The sequence below is a fragment of the Cygnus olor genome, chromosome 24 (assembly GCF_009769625.2).
Source record: "Cygnus olor isolate bCygOlo1 chromosome 24, bCygOlo1.pri.v2, whole genome shotgun sequence".
Taxonomy (NCBI): domain Eukaryota; kingdom Metazoa; phylum Chordata; class Aves; order Anseriformes; family Anatidae; genus Cygnus; species Cygnus olor.
This window is the reverse complement of record NC_049192.1, coordinates 4,792,890-4,807,502: the sequence shown is the minus strand read 5'-3', so window position 1 is coordinate 4,807,502 and position 14,613 is coordinate 4,792,890. Positions and strand designations below refer to the sequence as shown.

The window sequence follows — 14,613 nt, the reverse complement described above, 5'->3', positions numbered from 1 at the left end:
GCTTTGCGCCACTTTTTCCTGAAATTAAATTTCCCCTGGAAATTAGAAACAAAACAAAACAGAAAAAAAAAAAAAAGGCAGCTATTACTCCAGGACCTGCCAAGCTAAGGCAGCTCCCCCTCCTCCCCGCGCCCCTCTGCAAACGCTGTTTATATTGCGATGTTATGCATGCTTTGCTTCTTGATTACAGTGGATCAGAGGAGCTGATTTGTTGGGTAGATTCTGATTGTCTGAGAGCATAATGGAGTATTTATACTGAGCAATTACTGCAAACTGCTCTGGGATCCTTCTGTCAAACATTTCAATAGCCGTGATAACTCATGGCTTTTGGGGTTTGGGTTGGGCTGGCCACCAGCAGTGTCCAAGTTGCCTCTTTAAAATGAATATTAAAGTCCTATAAGAGATGTAGGATTTTTGGTGGTTTTTTTTTTTCTTCCCCCCTCTCTGGTTTGAATTAAAAGTTCCTAATTGTCTGAATGCTTCCCATCCTCTCTGGTATTAATACCCCAAAGGGTTACACTACCACAGGGACTGATGGGTCCCTTTCTAGCCCCGGCGATGGTCTCACTGGTGCCATCAGACTCAGCGGTGGCTGAGGATATCCCCAGGGTGAGCAAGGGACTCCCCAGGACGATCCCAGGCTTTGACCAGGAGAAGAAATCCGTCTGTCTCATGGAGACAGGTTGGCCCTGGCATGCCCTGGGGAGGATGCTTGGCTTTTTGCTGAGCAGAAAGGGCTGCAGGGCTGTCCTCAGCTGCGCAGCAGCAGGCTGCTGAGGTCCTTCCTTGCCTTTCCCAGCCAGGGATGCAGCAAAGCAGCCGTTTTTTTGTACCAGATCGTGCAGGACAACCTGTAGCCCCCAGGCAGTGCTGGGTTTGTGCTCGTTGTGCTGAGAAGGGGCAAGTGCCCAGGCGTGGCGTGCAGACTGTGTGGCTCTGATGTTCCTGGCTTGTCCTGGGATGCAGTTACTTTGCTGGTAAAGCCAAGCAGCCTAAGTGGTTCAAGAAGGGCTTTTCAAAGCCAGGTCAAAGCTGCCATGGCTGGATAAGAGCTCTGCCTGTCCTTCTTGCCTGAGGACATCGCTTTATGTACTGTGTTGGGCCAGCTGAGAAAGAAATAAGACAGGACAGGATGATTTTCACTGGAGAGCATGAAAGATGAGAGAGCTGTGTAATGCAAGCTGCATTTCCGTGGGAGCGCAAACCACGGAGCACTTGTCACACGAGGTGTGCGCTGCATAGAGGTATTGCACTGCACACCCCCTGGGGCTAAATTTGGAGCCATCTGCCTCCGAGTGAAAAGTCACTGCAGCTCTTGAGCATGTCCTGGTGGAGGTGGCTGACAACACGAGGGCTGCAAGCAGGGGAGGCTGCAGAGCTTTGCAGCCCCCCTGCTCCTGCGAGGACAAACCACAGCCACGGCAGGGACCTGCTCCCAGTTTGCAGATCCGACTCCCAGCGGCTGTGGTGCCCCCATCTCTGCAGAGAGATGAGCCCCAGCAGCCTGGGAGCCCCTGGAGCACGAACCAAGGGCCAGCTGGAGCTAAGCTGCTCTCATCGCCACATTTGCCCTGAGCACAGTATCAGAACGGGGATGCACAAGGGTACAGACTCCTTGTGCGGGGTGGCAGCGGGCAGGTGCTTAAAGATGCTCTTGGCTTTTGGCAGAGGTCTGGGAGCCGGGCTTTGGGGCAGCCCAGCAGCAGGCACCAGCAGCAGCACCTCCGCCAGCTTTACGCACAGGGTGGCGCCAATGACAGCAGTTTGCCGGAGGTGCACCAGCAGTGCAGCCTCCCCAGCCCGGCACCTTGCAGGGAAAGCGGGGCTGCAAGGACAAAATCCGTGGGATCCAGCCAGGGAGGTGGCGGAGGGTCCAGGGTTCTCCTCCTCCCCTTAGGGCTGGGGCTTTTGGGGGAGCCACAGCACATTTGCCGTGTGATTTAAGCAGCGCCTGTGAATTAAGAGTTGTGAAGATGTAGCAGAGGGAGGAAGGCAGGATGTTCTGGGAATTGTTGGGGGAACAGAACTGGGTTTTCTCCCTGCTTGTCACTGCCTTCTAGGGTTACCTTCAGCAAGTCACGTAAGGCTAGTTTCTCGGTTACAAGGTGTGCAGCCAGGGCTGGTTTTTCAAAGCAAATCAGCATAAGTTTTGTTGGAACTGTGGGTCTTCAAGAGAGATCTAAGCTCTTCATGTAAATTCAGGTTGTAAATCCACACTCAGATATGTAAAGGAATGCTTAGATTTTTTGGAGAGCTGCAAGTGCTGAAAAGCAAGCCCTGTAATGTCAAGGAGGAACCCGGAGCAGAAGGGCAGCTGCACCCACGGCTTTACAGCTCCTTTGCTCCGTGCCCTGCCTTCTGAGCAAACTGTGGGTACTCCTTTCTGTAAAGAGCAGGGCTCCATTGGGTGCAAAATAAAGGGTAATAACCTCTGATTAGACACTGCCTCACCACTAATGAGCTCGTGTTCATGCCCTGTCCTGACAGCGCTGTGTCTCCGCGGTGCCTGTCTCTCCCCAAGAACCCTGTCCTTGCTCATTCGGGCACCTCCCTGTGCCTGAGCCTGGGATTCTCCAGGTGGGATCAGCCATCCGAACACAAACTTTTCCACAGGAGGGCTCAGTGGTGAGCTCGCAGCTGTGGTCAGGGCGATGGGAGAGAAACAGGTCACCTCTTCCCACGGGGACCTTTCCAGTAGGCACCTGGGTCTGCTGGTGACTTCTTGCAGAGGGCCCAGGCAGCCAGCCCAGCTGGGGCTTGGCTCTCTTAGGTGACAGGAACCCATGATCTATATTGCTCAGGGCTTGCTCTAGCTCTAGCAGCCCATTTTGCTGTAGCAGCACAGACCATCCTCTCTGCCTCGTCACCTGGGGGCTGCTGACGGCATCCTCAGGACGTGAGGAGCTTGGGGGTGAACTGGGTCTTTGCCTGGCCAAGAAATGCTGAGGTTCAGCACTGTTCTATCCAGCTACAGCCAGAGACCCTACAGGCTGCATCGACCGAAAAGATCTGAGCAATTCAGAGAGGAGAGCAGAGCTTTAGCTGGCGTGTCAGCACGTCCTGGCAGCAGCGTGCCAAATATCACAGCTCTGCCCGCCCTGGGCAGCACCGTGCGTAGGGGAGTCACTGCTGGGGCTGGTGGGGGATCTCAGGGAGGACAGCAGCAAGCAGAGAGCACAGGAGGCTGGAGCTGCGAGGGGAAGGCTCCCGTGCAGCACAGGAGGCTGCACAAAGAGGCACTGAGGAGGCTGGTGTCAGCTAACTGGGGAAAACAGGAATATCTGCTCAGCACTGGCAGAATTAGCTTGGCTTTGATGCCTGGCACTGCTGCAGCCCCTGTGCATGACCTGGGTGAGCAAACCCACCTCTGATTCCCTGGGGTGTGCAAGTGCCATGTCGCATGGGCTGGGGGAGGTTGGCCCCTGGGTACGTGGTTGTCCCCGTGCCTGTCACCTGCTGCTGGGGACGGGGCTTGGCTGGGGGAAGGTGCTCAGCACAGCGTGGCCCCATAGCCCTGGGATGGCATCTTGTCCCCTGGGACGACATCCTGAACCCTGGGATGGCAGCCTGGTCCCCTGGGATGGCATCTTGGTCCCCTCTGCTCCCTTGCAGCCCCTGGTGAGAGGGACTGGGGGCAATGCTGGGGGGTGAAGGGTTCCCCTCAGCTTTCTGAAGCTGCTCCTGCCTCAAAAAACCAAATGGTGCCGTTGCTGGTTCCTGCCAGGTCCATCCTAGGGACACACTGGAGTGTCCAGCCCTACCTGGCAGCAAACAGGCGAGCTCAGAGAAATGGAGTGCCTGTAAGACCAATGCAGGACACCCTCAGCAGTGCCCACAGGTGGAAAGGCGATGGCAGAAGTGTCACAGCCATGCTTTCGGGTTCAGATGGCCCAGCAGTAAGCACACGTCCAGGCCAAGCAGCAGGCGTGTGGCTGGGCCAGGACACAGCCTCAGCACCCTGTGTTCAGCCCAGACGTAGGGGACATGGGGAGGAGCTGGAAGGATTGCCCAGAACCAGAAAATGTCTTAGGTAGGACGACACCTCTGGGTGTCACGGATCCAAAGCCCTGCTCAAAGCAGACCCAGCTTGTGACACTGGTCAGGGAACTCATCTGCTTTGAACATTAATACCTCTAATAATCTACCCTGTTTCTGGTTTTGACCACAAACATCAGATTTTCTTTCTCCATAAAATCTGATGGCACGGTCCAGCTTGTGCCCATTAATTTCCATCCTTTCCCTGTGCACCTCCCAGAAGAGTTTGGCTCCGTCTTGCCCATACCCTCCCATTCCCTACTTAAATATGGCAATAACATCCCTCCAGTTCCCTTGTGAGCACTAAGCTGCTCTAGGAGCACCTGACGGGACACAGGTGGGACGGGGTGCACCATCAGGAGGGAGAGGGGAGCTTGCAGGGAAACAGGGAGGCTGCAGTGGGGGCGGTAAGGATGAAGGATGCAAACCTGGAGGACTCCAGACCTCAGCAGGACCACGGCTCGGCTGGAGGCAGCATAGGTGGCTTCTGGCCCTCGGGTGAGCTCTCCCAAGCCACCCCACTTCCCCACGGCCCCAGGCCACACAGAGCAGAGTGGAGGGGTCAGGGCCCACCGCTGCTCTCTGCCCCATCCCCAGAACCACGGTGACGGCCGTGTCCTTCCTCAGTTTCCCCTTTGGCCAGAGCACACCCTGCAGTGAAGCCAGGCAGCTCACGGCACACGAGCGAGGATCTGGGGCACGGGACAGCCTGATGGGGTTGTCAGACCACGGTTGTCCCAGCAGGGTTTGGGGACAGCTGCTCGCTGCCATCCCCAGGCATCAGAGGAGACTGCCCAGACAGAAAACGTCTCATTGCCCATACTGTTTCCAAGGGGAACGGGGCCAGGAGCTCTCAGTGCTGTTCTCACCTTGCAGAGACATTTTAAGGCTTTGCCTGGAATTTAGCAGCCCCCTGGAAGCCCAGGGGCAGGGCCCCACTGCTCCCTGTGCTGCCCTCTGGCACCACGAGCTGCACGGAGCCAAGCCAGGGATGCTCCAACATGAAGCAGGGCAGCCTCTTCCCCGCTCCCACAGCATCAGTGCAGGGAAGGAGCGAGCAGAAGGTGCCTTTTTCCTGGTATTTCCATTTTCTAAGCACCCCAGAACTGTGAGCGGGTGAGGGAGCAGGGTTTCCAGAGCCACATGTGATGCTGGAGCAAGACAAGCAGCGATGCTGAAAGCATATTCCCTGCCTAAACCCTCCCTGCTTGTCTGCTCGAGGCTCTGCAGTCCCCGTTTTGGCAAACAGTCCCCACCACAGCCCCCCTAAGATGGGCAGGAGCCATCCTGGCACCCCCTCAGCTGGGGCACCAACAGAGGGATGGGGCTGGGGCTGCCCCCAGGAGCCTGGATGGGTGCTGGAGCTGAGGGAGGGGTGCTGGGGGTGAAGGGAAGGCTGGGCTTGCAGTGGGCTGGCAAGGAGATGTGGCATCCTGCAGGGATCACAGAGACTCCTCGGTGCCCTTGGAGATGAGGTGACAGGCACACACCCTAGGGAGACAGAGAGAGCCGCCGAAAATGCCGAGAGCATCAAGCCCTGACACCCCCTTTCTGGGCATTTCCAAAGCCACCCCCTGGTCCTGGTGGCCACAGCGATGATCTAAAGGCTGTCTCTGCTTGATCTTCTTCCCTTTTGGGAGGCAAATGGGAAATGCCACTCCTGCCCCGAATGGCCACAAGTCCAGTCCTTCCCTCAGGAATTCCCTGCCTGGGAGAATGGCAGCCAAAGCAGGAGCAAGGAGAAATGTTTGTGGTCCTGGGACCCCAAACCTGAGAGATCAGGCTGGTGAGAGGCATTAGGAGGGCTGGGATCTAACACACACGCTGCAATGCGTTCATGGCTTTATGTGCACCATTTAACAGCTTTAAGGCTCTGTTTATTTTTCTCTTTTCCTTAGAAAAATGGGGATAATGGGAGTTTCCCACCTTCAAGCATTTGCTTTCTGCCAAAGGGGCCCTACAAAGACCATACAGGCACCCCCCAGGACGCAGTTGTGCTCTGCATCCTTGCTGCATCCTTGTTAGCAGACTTTAGGGGTTCCTGAAGGTCAGGCTGCCTGGGCTCAGCTCCTAATTCAGCACCCAATTCAGCACCCCAATTGCACCCAAAGGTGCAATTGAGCCCCAGGTACCAGGGAGAGCGGCCACCCTGTCTGATTCTGGCTGGTTTTCCCATCCTGGAGAAGGAATACGAAAGCTGAACTGATCACCTTTGGGATCAGGCACAGCTTGGAAGTGTCTTGTAAGAGAAACTGGAAAAAAACAACAGCTACTGGGCACGTGCTTCCAAAAAGCCCTTTTTATCCCCACTGCATCGTGTAACAGCCAGCTCACTGCCCAGATTTCCTGGTCCCTCAGCCCACGGCAGCACTGGGAACACAGCTGGTTGTTAGTCGGAGAGCAGAGGGCCTCATCCCTGTGGTACTGTCATGGCCCTGATACTGCAGATGGTGCTCGTCATGGGCACAAGTGTCCCGGAGAACCAACGGTGCTCAGAGCTAAGCCCGAAACGCAGGACCATTGGCACCGAGGTCAGGCACATCTGGTGGGATGGTTTTCCCAGGAATGCATCATGCCATTGAAAGGAAAAGGCTCAGGACGGATCAGTGTGGATGGAATGGGAGAACTGCAGTAACAAGTTGAATCAAGAGATTATTTCAATGTTTTCACTTCTTGGTGACTTTTTTTTTTTTTCCCTAATGTTTCCATTTACATATTTTCACCTGCTGGTGTTATGTTTACCTGCAGGCCATTTAATATTCATATTGCAGGACTCTGAAATTATCAAAGCAAAATATCTTGGTGGTTCTAGAACACAATATATTGACTTTTTTTGTTCTATACTTAATGTGGACATGTTGGCTCTGTCCTGTGTTGGGAGGAAAGGAACTGTCGAAGTCTCTGAATTTCCAATGAGATGGAAACTTTCAGGTTTTTGGCAGATCTCCGTGTCCTCCCTCCTCCTTCCCATGTCCCAGCCTCCTCTGTCATAGGCTCTGCTCCCTTGTACCCCCTGATAGCATGAGATAGAAAAGTTTGGGTCCTGTAGTGGTCACCTGCAGAGCTGCAGCTACCCCGGACTGGTGCTGCTGGGACTCACTGGATGTTGTGCTCTCCGGAGAGCGGCTGGTCTACAAACAAACGCTGCAGCCCCAAAATGCTCCCAGCTAATAGAAGCAAGGCTGCGGGTGACAGGGTGGCGGGCTGTGGCTTCGGTACTGCAGGTCATGGCCGAGTCCTTCCCAAGCTTTCAGTTCGAATGGAAAGAGGCACCCCATGAGGGGTTTTGGAGGAGGCAGCAGGGTGTCTGGGGCACTGGGTGTGAGCAGATGTCCACTTGTTGGCGGGGCGCTCTCTGAGGAGGGCTGCGGGAGGTGGCAGGAAGGATCTGCCCCATCCCAAAGCCAGCAGCTGGTACCCAGGTCCCTGCAGGAGAGGCAGCAGCCAGACCATGCTGCACTTGCTCTGCAGCTGGCAGTGAGCTCTGCGCTCCCTGGCAAGCAGGGAGCAGGTGTACGGACGAGGAGCGCAGCGGGGTGGGCAGCACGGCGCTGTGGTTAGAGCAAACCTGCACGGGGCCGTGGCTGTGCTCTGGGCTGGACAGCCACTTGTAAATCCCAGCTGCCTCCTCCCAACACTTCCACCCTGCAAAGTGCAGCAGGGCAGGCTGGCCGGGACAGCAGGAGCCCAGTGCCTCCTGCGTGGGTTTTGCAGATGCTCCACCACTGCTCCCATCGGTGGCATCCAGCGAGGACGGGATGTGGCAGGTCCCCGTGTCCCCACGCTCCCTTCCAGCTGGCAGCTCCATGTGGAGACCCTGGCTGGCAGGAGCTGCCACTTGCCCTCTGTGTGCTCTGGGCTTCAGCCTCAGCCGTTTGGTTCTCGCTCGCAGCCGAGCCCCTGGAGCCTCCCCACCGAGCCATGAGCACCGGGCACAGCAGAGCCGGGCTTTCTGCAGCATCGTTGTCGTGCACTTCCACTGCAACCGTCCTCCTCCATCCGCCCCCCCTGCTCCTCCCTGCCCGCCCCCCAGGCTAAGCAATATGCCACAGCCTTCCTTCTCTCCCTCCCTTACTTGAAGAATAAGCTCATAAATCTGCCCAGGGCAATGAAAACACTGAGCTCATGGCCCTTAGATCTGTGCGGGAGGAGCTCTAGCTGGCGATTAAAGGAGTTTAGGGTTTTCTTTGAAAAGCTCTTTGATTCTGGCAGAGGCTCTGGTGCCAAAAGGCAGCGATGGAGCTGCAAATGCCTCTCCCCCCCCCCTGCACCTGCCTGGGTCAGGGAGCAGCAGGAAGGTGGAGGAGGGAGAGGGAAGCACAGCACTTCGCAGGGGGCTGCGGCGGGGCTGCGGGACCCCCTGGCACCCCCTCCAAGCAGGTGCATGTGGCCACCCTTCGGTGCAGACACCTCGGTCATGGGTGCCAAAGTGCATCCTCTGCCCCAAGGAGCTGCCCCAGGTCCATCCGTGGAGATGCTGGGCTGGGTCTCAGCGAGCCAGCAGCCCAGGAATGGACGGACAGACGGACGGACAGATGGTCTTCCTCTCGGCTGCTCTCAGGCAGCTCAGAAGGCATCTGAGGTGGGCGAGGCTGCTCAGGGAGCTTGAAATGGGAATGCGAGCTGCCTTCGTGCACCACTGCAGGCAGCCCAGGAGGCCTTGGGGAGCTCCAAGAGCAGGGATCCCCACTGCGATGCTCTGAAACCTGTGGGAAGGAAGAGGGGAGGATTGTCAGGCCTGGGAGGAGCCTGAGGTCTTAGGGAAGGACCTGAGGTTGGCAGGAGCTGAAATGGATCAGGAGCAGCCTGGATCAGGATCAGGAAGAGCAGGACGGAGCGCAAGCACCTCGTGCTGCAGCCAAGTCAGAACAGAGCCCACCCGAGGGGAGGCAGGTGTTGTGCCAGTGGTGAGGGGCAAGGACAGGACACGGTGAAGCTCAGGCAGTGCCTCCAAGCTCGCAGGGATGTGCCAAGGAGCCAGGAAGGGGTAATGCACAGCCCCCTCCCGAGCCACCAGCACAGGCTCTGCTGCCAGTGGTGAGGGAGGGCAGCCCTCCAGCCTCCCCCCTCCAAGGGACAAGGAGCCTCCCTAGGCACCAGCAGCTCTCCATCCCCGTTTGCCTTGTTTGGAGTCCTTCCTGGAGCTGTTTAAACCTCTTTGAAGGACTTGGAAATGAAAAGCAGCCCCCATGGGAGTGGAGCAAGCCAGACACACCTGTAAGGTAGGACCTGCTCGAGGGACCTGTTCTCTTATTGAGAGCAGCCACAGGTCCCACTACAAAGAGACCCTGGGGAGACAGAATAGTTTCCAGCACTCAATATCCCCGCGAGGCACCAATTAGTAACATTCCCCTTCATTCAAAGGGAAGGTGAGGCCCGAGCACCGCATCATCCGCCAGGGCTGTGCGTGCTGGCACTGCAGGGCAGGGCGTGGAGGGGAAATGTTGGCTCCTCCGCTGAGTGAGGGTGGGAGAGCAGGGGGTGCACACGCAGGGACAGGGAGGGTGCCCCCCACCCTAGTGAGATGGTTTTGTAACGTGATTCTGAGCCCCCGGGACGTTCCCTCTGCTCGGTGCCACCTCCCAGCCCAGGCAGTGCCCTCTGAGCCAAGCCAAGGCGTGACGGTCCTGCGGGATGTGAAGGCACAAGCCACCTTCCCCAGGATGCTATCCCGTGTCAGGATGGCTCTGGCTGTAATTGCATCCCACACAGGACAGCTTCAAGAGATTTCCCAAATGTGGGCACTTCTCAACCTTATCAAAGCAAGTTTTCATCACCGCATGTGTGAAACCAGCAGGAAAGGCATTTGCGTTTTCAGACAGAAATTCGTCTCCTGTTTCTCACAGCGAACATGAGAAGAAATCCTCCTTGCAGGGTACAATCTCTGCCATTCTGCTGCTGCTTTCTGCAGCTACTCCCCAGCAGCAGCCTCCACACCCCTGGCAGGTCCCCACGGTGTCCCCTGGGCACCCGGACAGCACCAGACAGGGGCAGTACCTTGGCACCCAGGCAGTACCAAAGGACAGGGACATTCCTTTAGGGTCAGGTGTGGGATGTTTGCTCCACCTGCAGCCGCAGGTGTTGCAGGACAGGAGCTGATTTATAGGAGCGGGTAAGAATTTGTTGCGCTGTTTTCCTGCAGCAATGAGTCCCGGGGACTGATGAGCTTTTATCAAGCCTAGCGGCAGCCTTGCTGTCCCTCACTTTTTGGCTACTCAGGGCCGACGCAGCAGGTTCGTGTGCTGCAGGTTGTGTCTGCAGCTGCAGCCCCGCACGGGGAAGCGCCTGTCAGTTACGGTGGTGTTGTTCTTTCATGTGGTGTAAGACAGCAGAGGATTTATTAGCGACAAAAGCGTGAATGCTGGAAGCCTTGATTTATGGAAGAAGGGGGAAAGGGAATGTGTTGCAGCCCATGCTGGTGAGTGAGGTGTGTCTGAGACGAGCTAATTGTGAAAACTGCCCAGCTCCTCCGTGGGGTGCTCTGGGCACCTGGTAAAAGCCACGAGTAGAGCTGCTCCTCTTCCAGCAGATGACTTCCCACTGATCATCTTTGTGGAAAGGGCTTCTCCTAGACAAGGCACGCCACAACTGCATCCCCCGGGGACAGCCAGATGCCCCAGGAGCTTTGGCTCCCTTGTGGTGGGAGACACAGGGGGCTGGAGGGTGGCATGAGACACCTGGGCTCTTTTTGAGCTCTGTCCCAGTCCCGTGGTTTACCCAAACAAGTCCTCCCATCTCCCTGCACCTCATGCTCCCTCCCGTTAAAACACTAATAATGAACCCTCCTCTAACGTCCTTTGAGATCAACCAATTAAATAAGTGCTGCAGAAGAGCTAGAGACTCCCAGTACTTTTCAGACACATGTCTAGACCTCTCGGGCTAAAACACCTTCTCAAAGTTTATTAAAAACCTCTCGAGCTTCACATTCGCTCTGACACAACACCAAGGAAGGCGATGCTGAACTCGGATTCATGGCCTGCCTTTCATGCCCACTGACCTCGCTGCTCCCTGCTCACGGAGGCAGCCACAAGCCGGTGCAGCTCCCAGGCATTCCTCCGCCGCCGCATCCAGTGGCTCCTCCGCAGCTCGTGGGCAGAACTGGTGAGTTCTGCAGAGGAAGTGAGCTGATTCCCGAACCCAGCTGGTAAACGGCAGCTTGGCCAGCCTTCCTATAAACCCCAGTTCTTTAATCTAATGTTTTCTATAGGAAGCTACCTCGCTTTCAGCGTACTCCTTCCTGAACGTATGGGGGTAAATAACAGCTATTTCAGCTCTTTGAGGAAACCAGAAAAGGAGGGGAAAGATTGGCTTGGAGTAAATAGATTTTTTTTTTTTCAGGTTTCCCATGCAATTAAACCTAAACCAAAACAAAACAAAACATGTTTGCTTTGGGTATCCCTGAAACATTTTGCTTTGACCCAAAAAAAGAAATACCCTGTTTCATTTTCGGGCTACTTGAAAACCTTTAAACCCTTTTAAAATAAGAGCTCACAATGCAAATTTCCACTATCTCCCCTCCTTTTTCTTTCCAGTGGAGCGCAATTTTTTTGTGAATTTTGCATTGATTGAAACATTGTGGGTTCCGCCTGGCCTGGGAAGTCACCCAGCTGAGCCTGTGCGTGACTTGTTTTTCCTTTCGGTCCCATTTCCTCCTCCTCCTCCTTCCTCCCCCACCATGCAGACACACAGCTCATGGGAGCATCCTCCACATCCCAGGGCTGCGCTGCCTTCTCAGGGGGACCAGAAAGTGGCTGGGAGAGGGGAGGAAAGACTCCACGAAGGCTTCTTTCAGCTCCAGAGAGCTCCCCTGGCTCTTCTGACTCTCTCCAGCTACTGCCAAGGCACCTTCGAAACACCTTTGAAACGTCTCCAGCATGTTGGGCATTGTGACTGGGCTGGAGGGGAAATCCACATTCCCTTTGAAGTCTGGATACTTGAGCAGTCTTAGAATTATAGGGCTGTAATATACAGGAATGTGTGGGGCTGTAATTGTGACTTAGATCCTTGGATGAAAGGTGCTATGTACATGCAGAAGGTATTATTATTATTGCTATTATTATTACTATTATTATTACTATTATTATTATTATAGGGCTGCAATATGTGGACTGGAGATGAAAGTCATACTAACAGATCCTGAAATATGAGATGTGTCTTAAGGAAATTTCAGCCTGGAATTCTGTTTTGTCTACATGGGGGAAGCAGAGCTTGCTGAGGCTCCTGCACTGACAGTTGTGGGGTTTTTATGGAAGGAGTCCTGTATGCAGACCTAATTCCTGAATGTGAGTTGCTCTGACTGTCAGAGGAGTGTCTGCAGGAGGAGCTATTCCAGAGCAGTTTCTGCAGGAAAAACTAAGAATAATAAAAAAATAAAAATGACATCAGACATTTTCACCATTCTTTCTGAGCCACTCTGAATGCTGCCATCACACAATGAGGCCCTGGGGCGTGAGCCCTCCGGTATGTGAAGTGAAGGAGCTGGTGGTTCCAAGCAGGGCTTAGGGGTAGGGCTGGAAACTGGAGCCAAGCCCCAGCATCGCTGAGCAGCCGAGAGCTGTGTGCTCTTTGGTCCTGCACTCCATGGCCAGCATCCTCAGCTTGTCGTCCTCTCCCCAGCCACCGTGCACACCTCTCCTTGAGCAGCCTGGGAGCAGAGCACAAAGGAAGACCGGGATCAGCTTTGATTTTTTGTAGGGTCCGTGGCTCTGCGTAGCCTTTGCCATCAAGTTGTTTCTCCTGCCCTGTTCTGCACTCACATCTCGTTAACATGGGGGGACTTAAGTTAAACCAGGTGCTGAAGTGGGACTCTCCACGACAGCCCCGCAATGGTTTTCCCCCCTATGTCACAGGCTCTGCAAAGCATCAGGTTTCACCCTCGCATGCAGCTCCAGATGCCCCTCCTGAGGAAGGTGGGGGGAGGATTTAGTCTGCTCTGATTTCCATCAGCTTTGAAAGCCCAAGGAAAATCAGCTGTTTTTTTTTCAAATGATCAAAGATTTTGGGAAAAGGTCTTGGCTCTCCTGCTTCAAGGGCTATCACCCAGGAGAGTGTGGAGGTAGGTCTGCACTCAGCTGTGCTGCAGAAGAGCTGAGCCGGAGGCATGGGAAGCAGGTGGAAGCAGGAAGGGCAGTTTGGCTAGAACCATTCTCTCCCTGCATGAGAGCAGGTCTTCTCCTCTTCCAGGTCTTCTCCGTCCCTGGGTAGCGATGCTGGCTTTGGTTTGTCCATGCCAGCTCTGACATGGCACTGGTACCTAGCTGGTGAGCTCCAGGGGGAACCAAACCTCCCCAGCCCACCTGGTCCCTGGAAAAAGGCAGGGAACAGATTGAGCCGACTGCTCTGATACACCCAGAGATGGCCTTCAGGCATCCTGGCCTCCGTTTTCCTGCCGTGTGGCATGACCCAGTAGGCATTTCCATGTTTTAGCCTGGAGCAGCTCTCATTTCAGTTGTGTCTCTAAGATCTGATGATGAATAGTTTTGTCTGTGTATATGCAGGCTCTTTCAGCCTGCATCTCTTACTGATTGGGCACTGCAGTGCCCAGCACAACGTGCAGCAGGGCAATCATCTGGACAGATTCTTCCCATAAAGGTGCGTAAGATTCCAGAGGTGGAGGTGCAGGAAATACATGTGTGCCAGCAGCCCTCTGGGGTGCCACTTTACAAAGGAGTTTCCTTCTCACATGTTGCTGTTTCTGCCAGCTACAAAATGAGGAATTGAAACCCCCTGCAAGGAAGCATTCATATAGCCTCTGTGTTATAACGATGCTTGGTGGTCTTTGAAGGAGCAGAGGTGGATCTGGAGTGCCAACCGGAGCCACTTTGTCTCCAGAATCAGCTCAAGAGCCTTATGAGAAACATCTTCTTTGAGAGACGTCCAAAAGCCTATCCTAGATGTTACATTCAGATCAAACCAGAGCTCACCTGCAGAGCAGATGCTGTTTGGAGAGCACAGCCATGACACTGGGACTTGGGCACAGCCACGTAGCAGGGCACTGTCAAGCAAAACTCTCTGCTGAGTAGAGACAGGCAGATCATCGCCAGCCCTGAGCTCTCAGGGGTGCACCTGGAGCAGGGGATTGTCCTGGGCACCTGAACATCCGGGCATAAAAGCATTTCCCCAGTCAGATAAATGCCAAAAATCTTTGCAAGGACTGTAAGCAGCAGATGTGCCTCTGGTGGGACCTGAGACAGTTGCTGTGCCCCAGCCTGGCAAACAGGACACCTCTGTGCATCCCTGGGCAGATCCCCTTAGCTCTGAGCATAAGGGGGCTCTGGGACGCAAGGATCCCCATGCGGTACGCTGTTGAGCTCCTTCTTCATCCACTCCTCTCCCTGTCAGTTTGTCCCAAAGCTTTCTGACCGAGGCATCCCACACATGCTGGCTTCCTCAGAATTGTTGTATTCTTCTAATTTTGTTGATTCACGTGCTTTGTGAAATCCGAGGCGCAGTAGCAGGGCATCTACCTGAACCGGAGGGGCCATGGCAAATCGGGTCCAGCCACGGTGGTTTGACCTTTGCTAAGCTCCCACTGCCTGGGTCAGGCAGGCTCAGCCCCCCTGCCCTGCTCTTTCCCCA

The 14,613-nt window shown here is 55.1% G+C and overlaps 1 protein-coding gene across 2 annotated transcripts in view; it reads left to right on the top strand.

Moving 5' to 3' along the window:
- LGR6 (leucine rich repeat containing G protein-coupled receptor 6) overlaps positions 1–14,613 on the top strand; it is a 137,606-nt gene that overhangs the window by 764 nt on the left and 122,229 nt on the right. The gene's annotated exons all lie outside the window — the stretch shown is intronic.